Genomic DNA, 12500 nt, shown 5'->3' with positions numbered 1-12500 from the left:
ACCGTTGATGATCATATGATGACAACAATAGATCATTAATAGTTGTCTTAGTGTAAGGTTGGAGAGCATGATTAGATATCTCTTACTATTAAATATTCATTCGCCATTGTAGACAACACACTTATACAAGAGCTTCAGCAATCGCTTGAAAACCAACCTAAAAGCAACAAAAAGGTTACCTATAGGGACAACAGAAGCAACAACATTGGCAAATGATTTTGATGCTACTGAATAATTTCTCATGGTAAGTGATTCAAATGCTATTTTATTCATTTTCTTAACATAATTCTTGCTGTGAACATATTTCTTCTTTTTTTTTGTGATTTTTTCTATCTAGGTTGCTGTTTAGTTCTTGTGACTTTTGATGTTTAGAGTTGCTACGAACAAAAAATTTAATTGCTATGATTTGTTGATTTTTGTTGTGGTTTGTTGTTGTGAATAGATCTTTGTTGTGATTTTTGATGATTAGAGTTAATGTGAACAAAAATTTTAGTTACTATAATTTGTTGATTTTTGTTGTGGCCTGTTGCTATGAATAGATATTTGTTGTGATTTTTGCTGTTTAGGATTGCTGTGTTCATGATTTTTGTTGTTGAATTTGATGTGATTTGTTGTTGTGAACAAAATTTTAGAAAAATTCTTGTCGGGTATAGTTTCATATATGCCTTGCATTTTTCCAATTTCTTGATCTTTCCAATTGGGTGAGTTTTTGATCTTTCCAATTGCGTTTTTCCAGTTTCATAGGAGGGATTGAATTACTTTATTAAAAAACTTAAGGAGCCCAATGAAATGCTTATATTGAAATCCCCAAGTCCAGGCCTTATTATTTCTTGAATAAGCTACATATTCTCCATATGTCTTTCTACTTAACTCCAATCCAGCTTTAGAATTTAGGAAATTTCAATACATGCATGGATTTTCATACACTAACACCTTTGATTTGTGTTGACTTTTATTTTTCAGGTTCTTACCATGCAAAAGTAGCAGAGAAAGAAAGCAATAAAGAAAGATGCTTGGAGATAAATTTTCATATTGTGTCAAATTTTTAACTATTTTCATTTTAGAATTTAATATTGTTATCATTACATGAATTGGTTTTATGTACTAGCCACGTTCAAAACAATCGGAGATTGTGGCTAACATTAATTTTATTTTATGTGGTTAATTGAAAGATTTTGAAGTTATGTATTGTGTTTTAAATTTCATCTAAATTCTAAGGGTTGGTATTGGTTTAGAGAAAAATATTATTCCTAAAAAAATAATTTCTTTTTGGCTACAAAATTGAATTTAGTGATATCGTAATGGATTATTAGTTGTATATAGAATTAACTGTGAAAATTTAACTTTTGAATACAAAAATATTGGTAGAGAAAATTAATTTGCTATGAAAATTGATATGATTAACTACGATTTGTTGTAGTTAAAAATAAGTGTTTTTTTTTTACGATTTGACATTCGTAGTAAAAGTTAGGTTATTTGCTACGAAAATTGACATCATCAACTACGAAAATCAGCATCATCACCTACAAAAATCGATATAATTAGCTACGATATATGTCGTAGTAGAAAACCAATGATTTCTCTATATTTACTTGATCGTAGTGAAAAGTGTGTTATTCTCTACAAAACCTTAAATCGTAGCTAAATACTATTAGCTACAAACCTTTGGCTACGATTCACACTATGTTTACCTAATCGTAATGAATTTTGCGGCGGTTTTCAAAAATCGCCGCAAATGTTAATTTAATTTTAATTTTAAATTATTTAATTATTTTTTAATTTAGCGGCGGTTTCTCAAAAATCGCTACTAAATTCAATTTTATTTTTTAACTATTTAATTATTTTCTAAAGTTAGCGATGATTTTTTGAAAATCACCGTAAAATTAAATGTTTTAATGAATTTTACGACGATTTTTCAAAATCGCAGCAAAATGTTAAAAAAAATCGTCGCTAAAATAGTATTTTGAAGCGGTTTCCAAACCGCTTTTTGCGACCGTTTTAAGAACTGCCGCAAAAAAAATCGCCGTTAAAATCATTTTTTTGTAGTGATATCAATATTTTGTTAAAGTGGTTCGGCAAAGTGCCTACTTCTATAATTATAATGTTCTGTCGAAACGATTCCGAGGAGCGCCTACTTTCTCTATGATAAGATGTTGTCAAAGCAGTTCAGTGAGGCACCTACTTTCGCTATCATGTAGAAGGATAAACATTTTTGTTTTAGCAGTTCAGCAGAGCGCCTATGTCCGTAAATAGAGATGTATTAGGGCATGGCTCTTATGCTCAATGTATGAAAGATCAGATAAATATTTTTTATTTGGTGGTTTGGCCTGGTACCTATTTCCACAATTATAACTGTAACAACGATTTGTAACGGTGATATTTCAGTGATAACTACCAAGTAAAGTTCCTTTGATCATGTTGACAATTGAACAATTTTTATTCTGGTGGTTTAGCCATTGCCTACGTTCGCCCTTAGGAATTATCTTAGTAGAATGAGTCTTTGGAAGAGCTGTCCTCATTATCAAAATACTGTACGAATTGTAGTGTTGCTAGAATATTTATGTTCTGAAACCTTATTTATTCATAACTGTCTATCTTCGAATTTTGGGATTATAGTAGGTTTATACTGGGTCGAGCTTAAGGTTTTCCCTCTCCTTTGCTCCCTAGTTCGAATCTTATCTTAGCCTTTCATTGAGTTGCTTCAAAACAGAGGATACACATATATATGTTACCCTATATACATTTTTTACATCATAGTACCATTTTGTTTTTACAGTTCGGTATAGACACCTACGTCCACAGTTTACAAGAAGTTAGTTTTAAGTTAATAGTGTCTTTACTTGGAAACTTTTGCTTGTGGCTTGATAGCTTCTACTTCCGATCTTGGAATAATTAAGGTGGCGTTCCTAGAATATTAGACATAATATTGGGCACCTTCTACCTTCAAAGCGCTTATGCCCTTCTGAGTCTGTCGATCACTTGGCTTGTCCTACACAGGGCCTTGAGTGAGCTCGGGTGGAACTTTTGGCAAGAAGAGGCTAAGGTTGTGACTAGAGTGGTTGTAGAAAAAGGTTATCGTAGAGATGTCTTCTTGGATCGATAGTTCAGCCTCTGCGGAGCTGCTATAGAAGGCACTAATAATTAATCCCCTCTCGTTGGCTTTTCGTGCATCTTTACAATTCCTGCCTCCGCTTGAGTTGGTAGGCCACCCTCTACTTTTGAAACTCCCCAACCTTAGAAAAATATGTCCGAGAAAGTTGGAAAGTCCGGGGAGGTGCCTCCTAGGTTCATAGAACCCTCTTACAGACATAGCTCGGGAGGATTTTCCCCACGAGAGAGGTCTTTATAATTCTGGCCTTCTGCCATTACTCTTCTCACGGGGGTTAGCATCGCTAGGGAGGATGATCCTTGGGCAACAAATTCAAGTTTGGGAATTGACGTACTCTCGAATTTGGCTTTCATTGACAAGATGACCATCCTCCTTACTTCCTACCTTCTTAGCCTGAATCCCTGCCTTGATGAACAGCATTGATGCCTAGCAAAGATATAGGGTAGGGAGTTGGGCTCTTCTTTTGAGGGTCATCATAACAGCAGGAGAGCAACCATGGAAGGCTCATAATAGCAAAAGAATATCCTCGCAAAAAGCTCCCCAATGCCTTCTTGGAGTATTCGAAGCATTGCTCATTAGGAGGCAGTACAGGATGAAGCGAGAGCACAACATCTTCACACAACTGACCCTTAAAACAATCGAGCATGGATGGATTTTTGCTCGATTTCCCACAAACGACCCCAAATTGTTGTTGTCAAACTACAACAAATACATTTATTTGTCTAGGATCATCCAGAGCAAAGTCTTTACTAGAGTTAAGGGTTTGAGATGTTGCTGGCGAGGTTAACCGAGTCTAAACTAGGTCGAAGCTATTGTTCTAAAAGGCCACAACAATTAGAGCCCGAAAGGGGTCTTCGGGGCCACAACGGAGGGATGCCCCGAAGAGTCTTCGAGGAGATGAGCCTTTGGGGATTATAGATTTATCTTAGCTTGCAAACACAAAGTAGGTCAAAAAGGCATGCGGGAGACTCTCCCACGTGGACCCTTTGGTGCCTAAGTCATACAACAATCCAAAGGTGATGTCAAGGAATATGCAAGTGAATGTCTTATGTCCAATGTATATGTGATGTGATGTCTCTTATAAGTCCCGAAGAGTAGTCAGGGGCATTTCGGATGAGTTCTAGAGAGAGATAGGGTTAGGTCCAAATGACTCATGAGAGTTGGGGGGAAAAATCCATTTGCCTTTGAAGAGGCTAATATTTATAGACAAATATGTGGGATCCACGGATGGGTTCAAAAGATGCATCGAGAAGCACATGTAGAGAGAGGCTAGAATGCCTAGGGATGTCTTCGAGGTAATGCCACGATGGCTATCCCCAAGTGGTCTTAAAGAGGGCTTCGGCGCCACTAGATGTCTTTCATTTGGGAGACCCGAAGGGTTTATCTAGACTTGCAAAATGAATGGAGCTGGACCATTCTTTGGGGGCTCGGGAGGCTATCATCCCGGAGACTATCAGGGGAACTATAACTCATAGACTTAGAAAAATTTTAGGGCACCCCATAACAGTTTGTAAGATACAAAGATGAATTTATTTGATTGGAAACATCGTCACCTGGCCACCTAAATCGACAAGGAAAGAAACAGTCAGAGGGTGCGAAAGGGTCCCAATGCAAATACTTTAATATTTAAGTTAGACACTGAAATTGTTAAAAATTGTAAAGCATAATTTACACCAGTGTTAGAGATGTACCTTTTCTAGAATAAATGTCTGCCATTTATAGAGGGGTATAGGTAATCCTAAGTAGTACAAGATTAGGATTCTTATGGATAACGTCTATTTTGATATTTTAGAATCCGTTAGGATTAAGATTCTTATAGATGATATTTATCTTCATATTCTATAATCCTCTTAGATTTAGAATTCTTTCTGGATAATTGTCCATCATTTTCTTTTAATATTCGGAGGGATTTTCAAATGTCAGAGTTATGCTGTTTTGCGCGTTCCACGAGATCCCTCTCCCCAAAATTCGATAAAGTTTTTGGCAGTGGTGCCATCTCAAGTAAGGGGGGGGGGGGGGGGGGGGGGGGGGGTGGAGAAAGCCCCTTGCGGAGTCGAACTCCGAGGTCGCGTGGCCTCCTAAGCTTGCATAGGTGTCCTGCGCCGCTTGGTTGGCTACTGAAGACCCCTGCGGCTGCCTTGGGGTGATCGTGGGGGTGTCCCCACGGTTGTCTTTTGCGGATTATGAGCCCTTGTAGCTGTTTCGGTTCGGCCACGAGGGTGCCCCCCATGACTACCAAGGCTGGGCCACGGGCTTTTGTGTCTTTCCGTCACTAGGTCAACCCGATTGATCTATGTATTAATTTTTATTTTATCATTTTTATATTATGACTATCACGAATTGTTATGGATACTTCATGGATAGAATGGAAAGAATTAGGGGAATAATGGTCCAGAGGGAATAAATGGGAAGCTTGAAAAATTGGAAGAAGAAAGGATTTTTTGGTTACAAGCATGGAATAAGCAAAACATTTTATTTGAACAAATATAGAACAGAATGGATAGTTTTATGTTTATATAATAGATACCATCCAATGAATTTATTATGGCGGGCTAGAGATTGAGCTTGGAAGAGTGTATAAGGATAAAATATTCAGAGTTGAAGCATGTTATAACTATTTAGGTTAAGTATGGTGTTTAGCTATTTAAATGGATGGCTATCCTCCAAGGGGCGGTTGGCCACGCGTTGGAGGTTGTATTGGCGTGCAATTATACTTTAACGTAAACAGTTAATGTTTGGTGATGCAACCTCCTCAACTTTTTGGTGAGATCGCCCGAGGTTGTCCCAAGTGTTGTGTATTTTGTTATTAAAATATAAAATTTTTATAAAATAATATTATTTATTTATTATTTTTATATTTTAATTATTTTATAATTTTAATTTATCTTAACTTAAATATTTATTAAAGGCGAAACAGACCCTAAACACTCGGTAAAAAAGCATAGAAACATACATGGTCGACAGTAACAATTAAATGACTTATTTAAAATCAAATGACAATCTATTATTCATGTTTCATAGCTAGGTGGCATCAATAGAATTAACGTGCTGATCTCAGCAGAGTATAAAATAGAAAAGAACGAAGTAACGTGCGTATATAAATGGGATGAGTAGGCAGTCACCACTCCAAAAAATTCCGATAACGCCGCCACTCGGATGGAATTTTATTATATAGCTCGAAATAAATAAATTACCTAAAATATTATTGTATTTGTTTTAATAATTACAGATATTATTATTCTTTTCCAAGACTTTGATTAGGAGGAGTTAAAATTAAAAAATATATATAATAATTGATAATTATTAATTTGTGCCTCATTGATGGTTAAGTGACGTATTATTATAGCATAATAATAGAAAAAGAAGTTAAAAATTATAAAAAAACGCAAATAATAAAAAGTATCCAACATGTTTCTCTTTCTCCTGATTAGGAATTGAATATTTTGCCAAAACTAATATGGTAATTAAAGTTATCGAGCACGGAATAAACAATAAGGTCCCGTAGCTCAGTTGGTTAGAGCGTTGGTCTTATGAGCCGAAGGTCGCGGGTTCGAGCCCCGCCGGGACCAGATTTTGTTTTCTTGGCTTTATGAACTCTGATTAATTGCTCTTCCTACTCAAAAAAGGCTCCATTTTTGTAATTCTTTAATTGTTCTGAAGTCTTATTTATAAGCTGAATGAACTAAGTTTAATCTTTCTTGTTTTAGAGTATCCATTCACTCAAAATAAGTTTATGCTTTTTTAGTTGATCAATGATCCTTCAAATAGTTTTTCTGAATTTGGAATGGTATTTAAGATTTATTATTTTTTATTATCTAATAAATCACTTAAAGAAGATTATTTTTCCAATCGTTTCGAAACTTCAACAATCCCTTCTCGAATCAAACACAAATTTTTTAATTTATTTGGCTCTCATGATTAATTACTTTAATTATTTATGAAAATATATATATTTAATATAATGAGCCTATTCTATTTTCTTCGATCATATTCCAAAATATAAATATCAGAATGATTACTAATCTAAGACCAGAATATTGAGAGGACACTTTGAGCAAACAAAAAAAATATGAAATTGCTAGCAAAGTTGTTTATTATTTTTTTTATTATTCAAATCCAAAAAATTATAAATTATGAGAGTATGGATATGGAGGCTTCTCTATCTCTTCTCTCTAGATAAGAAAAATATCTCACACATCTACTCTCTATTCTAAACATAGAATTTTGAATGGTTTGATTGACATTTAAATTATTTTTGTTGTAACCCGAAAATTACGATAATAGAATTTGTAGTGAGGGAAAGATGAAGTCGAGGCAGAGCGAGGTTGACAACTGGCAGGAACTTGTTAGTGGAGATAGGCATTGGGTAGCTTCGATCCTCGATGTCTTGATTGGGGTCGTAAATAATCTCCTGGGGGCATCTTCGGGAACTCCTGGAAGTGGTCTCTTGTGTGTTCGGGACATATCTGCACTCACAATAACAAGTTAGAAGACACACAGAGATTTTTCGCTCGCGTATGCTCTCCGATGCTTAAGTCAGTACCGATAGGAGAGAAGAATAATAGACAACACTATCATTGAACATAAGATAATCGTACCTTACTCGGTTAGAAAGGGTTGACCACGATATTGTTACACTGAACATGAGGTGGACCTGCACCTTAGTAGCATTTGGACTGGCCTAAGAAGAATCCCCCCCCCTCCGGAGGGCCGGACTGCCTAGGGGGCCCTCCATGAGAAGGTGGGCCCATGGCAGGCTGTTGAAGTAGGGTTTCGGCCCTAAGGACCTGCTTGAGCACAACTCTGGGCTGGGTGACAATGCCTTTAGACACTATTTGTCTAACTTTGTACACGAATCATGGAATCATCTTATATGTATATTGATGAGCAGCGTATCTCGGACACCTCCTATTACATATGATAGGTGTATACATAGGCTAAGTCACTATTAGGAAGCATAATGGAAAATCCTGGGAGACCGAAGACTATAGAGGTTAGGCCTCACTTCATAAGTGACTTAGTGTCTTGATGACAAACCTCACCCATCTCTTTGGCCTTTTACGCGAATATATGCTATACACATGTATAGATATGCATTATAATGGTAGGCCATATGCTATACATATGTATAGACATGCACTATAATGGCCCATGCGTATATGGACTCTCTGGTCACCATGCTAGCACACATGTTACACACACACACACATATATACTCACTGGTTATCACGCTGGCCCACACACATATATATACCTTGCACACACACAGGGAGAGAGAGAACTTAAGAGTGGTTTTCCCGGAAGGCCACGGAGAGCTCCTCAGGAAGAAGCTTCCCGAAAGGCTGCGACATGAGGCCTTGCTGAGAGAGGCTTGTCGAAATGAGGGCCACCGAGATAGAAAGAGCGACTGAGAGGGTGGGGTCACTCGGGAAGTATTCTTCACGAGAGGTATCGGCCCAAAGCCTCGTAGAAAAAAAGAGAGGCTGGGCGAGGGAACTGCAGGCTTGCTTTGCTGAGAAAGCGGCCGAAATAGAGAGTTACAGTAGCGAGGAAGCTTTCGAGAGGGAGAGTTACAGCAAGGCGCATCCACTTCGGGGAGCTTGCTTATTCTTTACGCGAGGATGGCTGTGACCGCCGCGAGCTTTGGTCGTATCTCCGAGAGAGGGCTCGGCCTTGCCGAGGGGCTTAGCAGTCCTTGCCAAGAGAACACAACTCTCCCCGAGAGAGTTGCCATCATTGATGTTCTCAGGAGCTTGCTACTCCTTCTCCGAGAGGAATCAAAAGCTCTCCGAGAGAGCTTGATATTACCAAGAGAGAGAGGGATCCTCTGCGAGAGAGGAAAATCTCTCTCGAAGAGAGATCGACAGAAAACGGGAGAGAGAGCGTAGGGGTGGGAGGAAGCCACTGATAAATAGTGCCCTTCCTCTTTTATACTCCTTGGACTTCTCCCTTATTACATTTTCACCCTCCCCTAAGTTTGGTCATTTACACTATGACCCTCATATTGATTCTTTGGCTATTTAACTGACTTCTTCTTGGAAAACACGCCCTAACTTGGGACCACTATTGGGGTCCGTCTACCTAGGCCTAATGACCAAAATACCCCTAGGCACCAAATGATGGAAATAGCCCTAGGTGGATGCTCGAGAATTCTATGACATAACAGTTTCAATTTAGTAATTTAATATTTTTTTAAAATCTAAATTTTGTTTGATCTAGTTTAGAGTTGACTGAAATCAAGTAAATATTTATATTATAGATGAAGAGTTTTCTACAAAGGGACCTAGATCATTAAATCCCTTCTATAGAGGAACTCAAATTTGTATTTTTAAGTAATCAATTCAATTGTTGGTTTCTTGGAATTATCATTCTTGTGTGGTTCTTCATCACTCATGTCCTTGATTTCGACAAAGAAGATAAATTGCAAGGGAAAATTTTACCTCATTACGCAAGTGATAGCGCTTAATTGTTTATATATTTTTATCTTAATCTTGTGTTATTTTTTTTTACATAAATGTGTATTTATATAGATTTTATATTATTTTAATTTTTTTTTAGGAATCCAGCAAAGGAAATAAATTTGAGGAGTTAGGCATAAAAATAAAGAAAAAGAAAAAAACAAAGATATTATAAAGTAATTTATAAAGTTAATTTTATATTAAACTAATATTATAATATAATTGAAAAATTATTTATTAATAATTAATTATATATTATATTACTTTATCTATATCTATATTATATTATAATTAATTCAGTATTTATAAAAAATGAAATATATATAATATATTAAATTATATTATTTATATATATATATTTATTATATACTATACTAAATAAATGACGTGAATAATATATACCTATTATATATTATTTATCTATTATATTATTTAAATAAGAAAGTGGCATTGGCGTGAATTGAAGAATTTGGGATAGGGCATGTCCATTCTTTAATGTTATACATATATATATTATAACATTAAAGAATGGAATTGGGGGGAAGAGGGCCCAGTGAAGAAGGCTTATGGGAGGGCTTACATTGGAGATTGAAGATGGGAAGAAGAATTGGACTTGAAGCGACAGAGGCCGCGAGAAAGAAGAAGGCGTACAGTGAGGGAGTTGAGGGAAACGTCACGCATAGGGACGTTCACGAAGCAAATTTATTGTGACCCAGATCTGGTTTAGATCTGGGCAGGAAGTTTCTATTTCTCTTCCAATTTCTGTTTTCATTTTTATTTTAATTATGTCTGACTAAATTATTTTAGTTAGGGTTTGGATGGATTTTAATTTTGGGATTATGTGATTCTTTGTTTAATTTGATTCAAAACCCGATTATTATTTGCAGTTTAAACAAATTAATTCTTTGTTTAATTTGTTCGTACTTTGTAATACCCCAAAATTTAATATAAAGGTTGGATGCTGCAATAAAGTGTTTCAAATGAAAGTTTAGAGGTAAAGTGTAAACATGGATGGTTTTAAGATATTAAACCGAACTCGAGTGCAAATATCACGACTTGTAAAAGGGATAGCTTGTTTCCAACAAAAAGAATGAATGCAATAATGAATCCTTATCTTAGAAGACATGTGTTAGAGAGATAGGATTTGTTGAGAATTTTTCTAAAGTCTTAAAGTCTTTTGATTGTAATGATTAATCTTACACCAAAAGTCTTGCAATGAATTAACTTGGAAGACTTGATTTGGAAGACTTAATTTGGAAGACTTGTATTGGCTTGCAAAAGAAGAGGATAAAAGAGCTTATCTTAAAGGCCACGTGAGGGTTTGGATTGGAAGAAATGGCTTGCTTTGGAAGATAAAATCAAAGAAGGAAATTTCAAAATTTGTAATGGATGATTTTTATCCTAAAAGTCTACACTTGGAGGATTAGGATTGGCTAGGAATTGCTTACAAAGGAAGAATATGATAAGGCTTATCTTGAAAGTGTATTTGGTGGCCTAGGATTGGAAGAAGTAGAGGCTTGCATTGGAAGATTGGAAGAAATTTCAAAGTGTAATAATTACTAGGGTGGAAAATGAGTAACTCGGAGGCCAAGTGAAATCTTGAGGATTTGGGAATTTAAAGGCTATATAAAGGGAAGGAGTTTAGGCCACGAGAAGCTAAGGGAAAAGGAAACAAGCAAGTGCAAGGAAAAAGCAAAGAAAAAGCAAAGAAGAAAGGATAGGGAGACCTGATTAGAAAACTGTCGAAACAGAAAGGAAACTGAAAAGGTAAGTTAATTTTCTTTTTGTAGGGTTGTAGAGAACGAAAAGAGGAATCCGTAGGTTCAAACAAAGAGCAAATCGGATAAAAAAAATGAGCAAGTTATAGCATTTTTAATTTTAGGTTGCAAAATCCATAACAAGGAAGGAGGAGGCACGTGGCCAACTTTCCGGGGGTGCGTGAGGGTGCGTCCGACCTCCGTTTGGCTTGAAATTTTCATCATTGTTCTCATATTTTAATTACCTACAACCCTATATAAAAATATTTAAGGTTTGGTTCACTGAATTATGTGATTTCTGCAGAAGAAACAATCCCTAGTGCTCGAAAAACGGGCTGTAAACAGTGCTATCGAAAGGGAAACGATCAAGGTGAGTGGTTTTTGTGCATGCTTCCTCTTGATCATTATTGGTTTCATTTTTTGAGTGGTTCTTATGCATGCTCCTTGATTCCTATCGATCACTCTTGGTTTTCACCTGTGGATGGGTTGTTGCTTACATCTTATATTCCATTTGTTTCGAGCATATTCTTTCTACTTTGTTTCATCGAGTTTGACCATAACATATTTCGTGCGTGGCTTGTGATCATATTCCTTCTCATTTGTGATACATCTTGTCATTTGGTGGTTGTGGCTAGTTGGTGGCTTATCGTGTGTGAACTACCACGGGGGCCTGTGTAAGGGGGCTGACCACGTGGGCCTGTGTAAGAGGGCTACCTCGAGCTTGTGTAAGGGGGCCGGGGGTTTATGCATGGCAAGTAAGAGGATATCTTGTGCCTGTGTAAGGGGGCCGAGAGGTTACATCTCATATTTTATTGCTTTTGAGCAAATCTTGCTTATTTTATATGCATCTCGGCATTTGTATTTGTGGCTAGTTGTTGGGACATCTTAGGGGATCTCATGCTCTTGTGGTGAGCCTAGACCTCGTGCTCTTGTGGTGAGCCATGATCTTGGAGAGATTTCGTTCTTATTTTTGCATGTCTCCTGGCAAAGCTGCATATTACTCTTGTATGCGTGTTTCTTTCTTTCTTACCACTCACTTAGATGTAATATCTAACTTGGGTGTTTCATACCCCTGGAACATTCAACGTTCCAGGTATGTTAAGATTATCAGGTACTCCAGGTTCTAGGGCGAGTAAGGATTCAGAGGTGGTGCTTGGCTTATTTAGAGTTGGATTT

At 36.7% G+C, this 12500-nt stretch overlaps 1 long non-coding RNA gene, 1 other non-coding gene and 1 pseudogene across 2 annotated transcripts in view; all 3 read left to right on the top strand.

The window, feature by feature from the left end:
• Nucleotides 1–1184, top strand: part of LOC127787886 (uncharacterized) — a 2209-nt gene extending 1025 nt beyond the window's left edge. Inside the window, exons 2-3 of the long non-coding RNA XR_008020273.1 lie at nt 113–244; nt 964–1184. This is a non-coding gene — a long non-coding RNA (uncharacterized LOC127787886). The remainder of the gene's footprint in view (nt 1–112; nt 245–963) is intronic.
• A 5420-nt stretch (nt 1185–6604) lies between these two features.
• On the top strand, nt 6605–6678 carry TRNAI-UAU (transfer RNA isoleucine (anticodon UAU)). Its single transcript has one exon. It is a non-coding gene; the product is annotated as a tRNA-Ile (tRNA).
• Nucleotides 6679–7412: 734 nt separating this feature from the next.
• LOC127788111 (uncharacterized) overlaps nt 7413–12500 on the top strand; it is a 10070-nt pseudogene continuing 4982 nt past the window's right edge.

Source organism: Diospyros lotus, chromosome 13, assembly GCF_014633365.1.
Source record: "Diospyros lotus cultivar Yz01 chromosome 13, ASM1463336v1, whole genome shotgun sequence".
In the NCBI taxonomy this organism is placed as follows: Eukaryota; Viridiplantae; Streptophyta; class Magnoliopsida; order Ericales; family Ebenaceae; genus Diospyros; species Diospyros lotus.
This window is presented reverse-complemented; position numbering and strand designations above follow the sequence as displayed.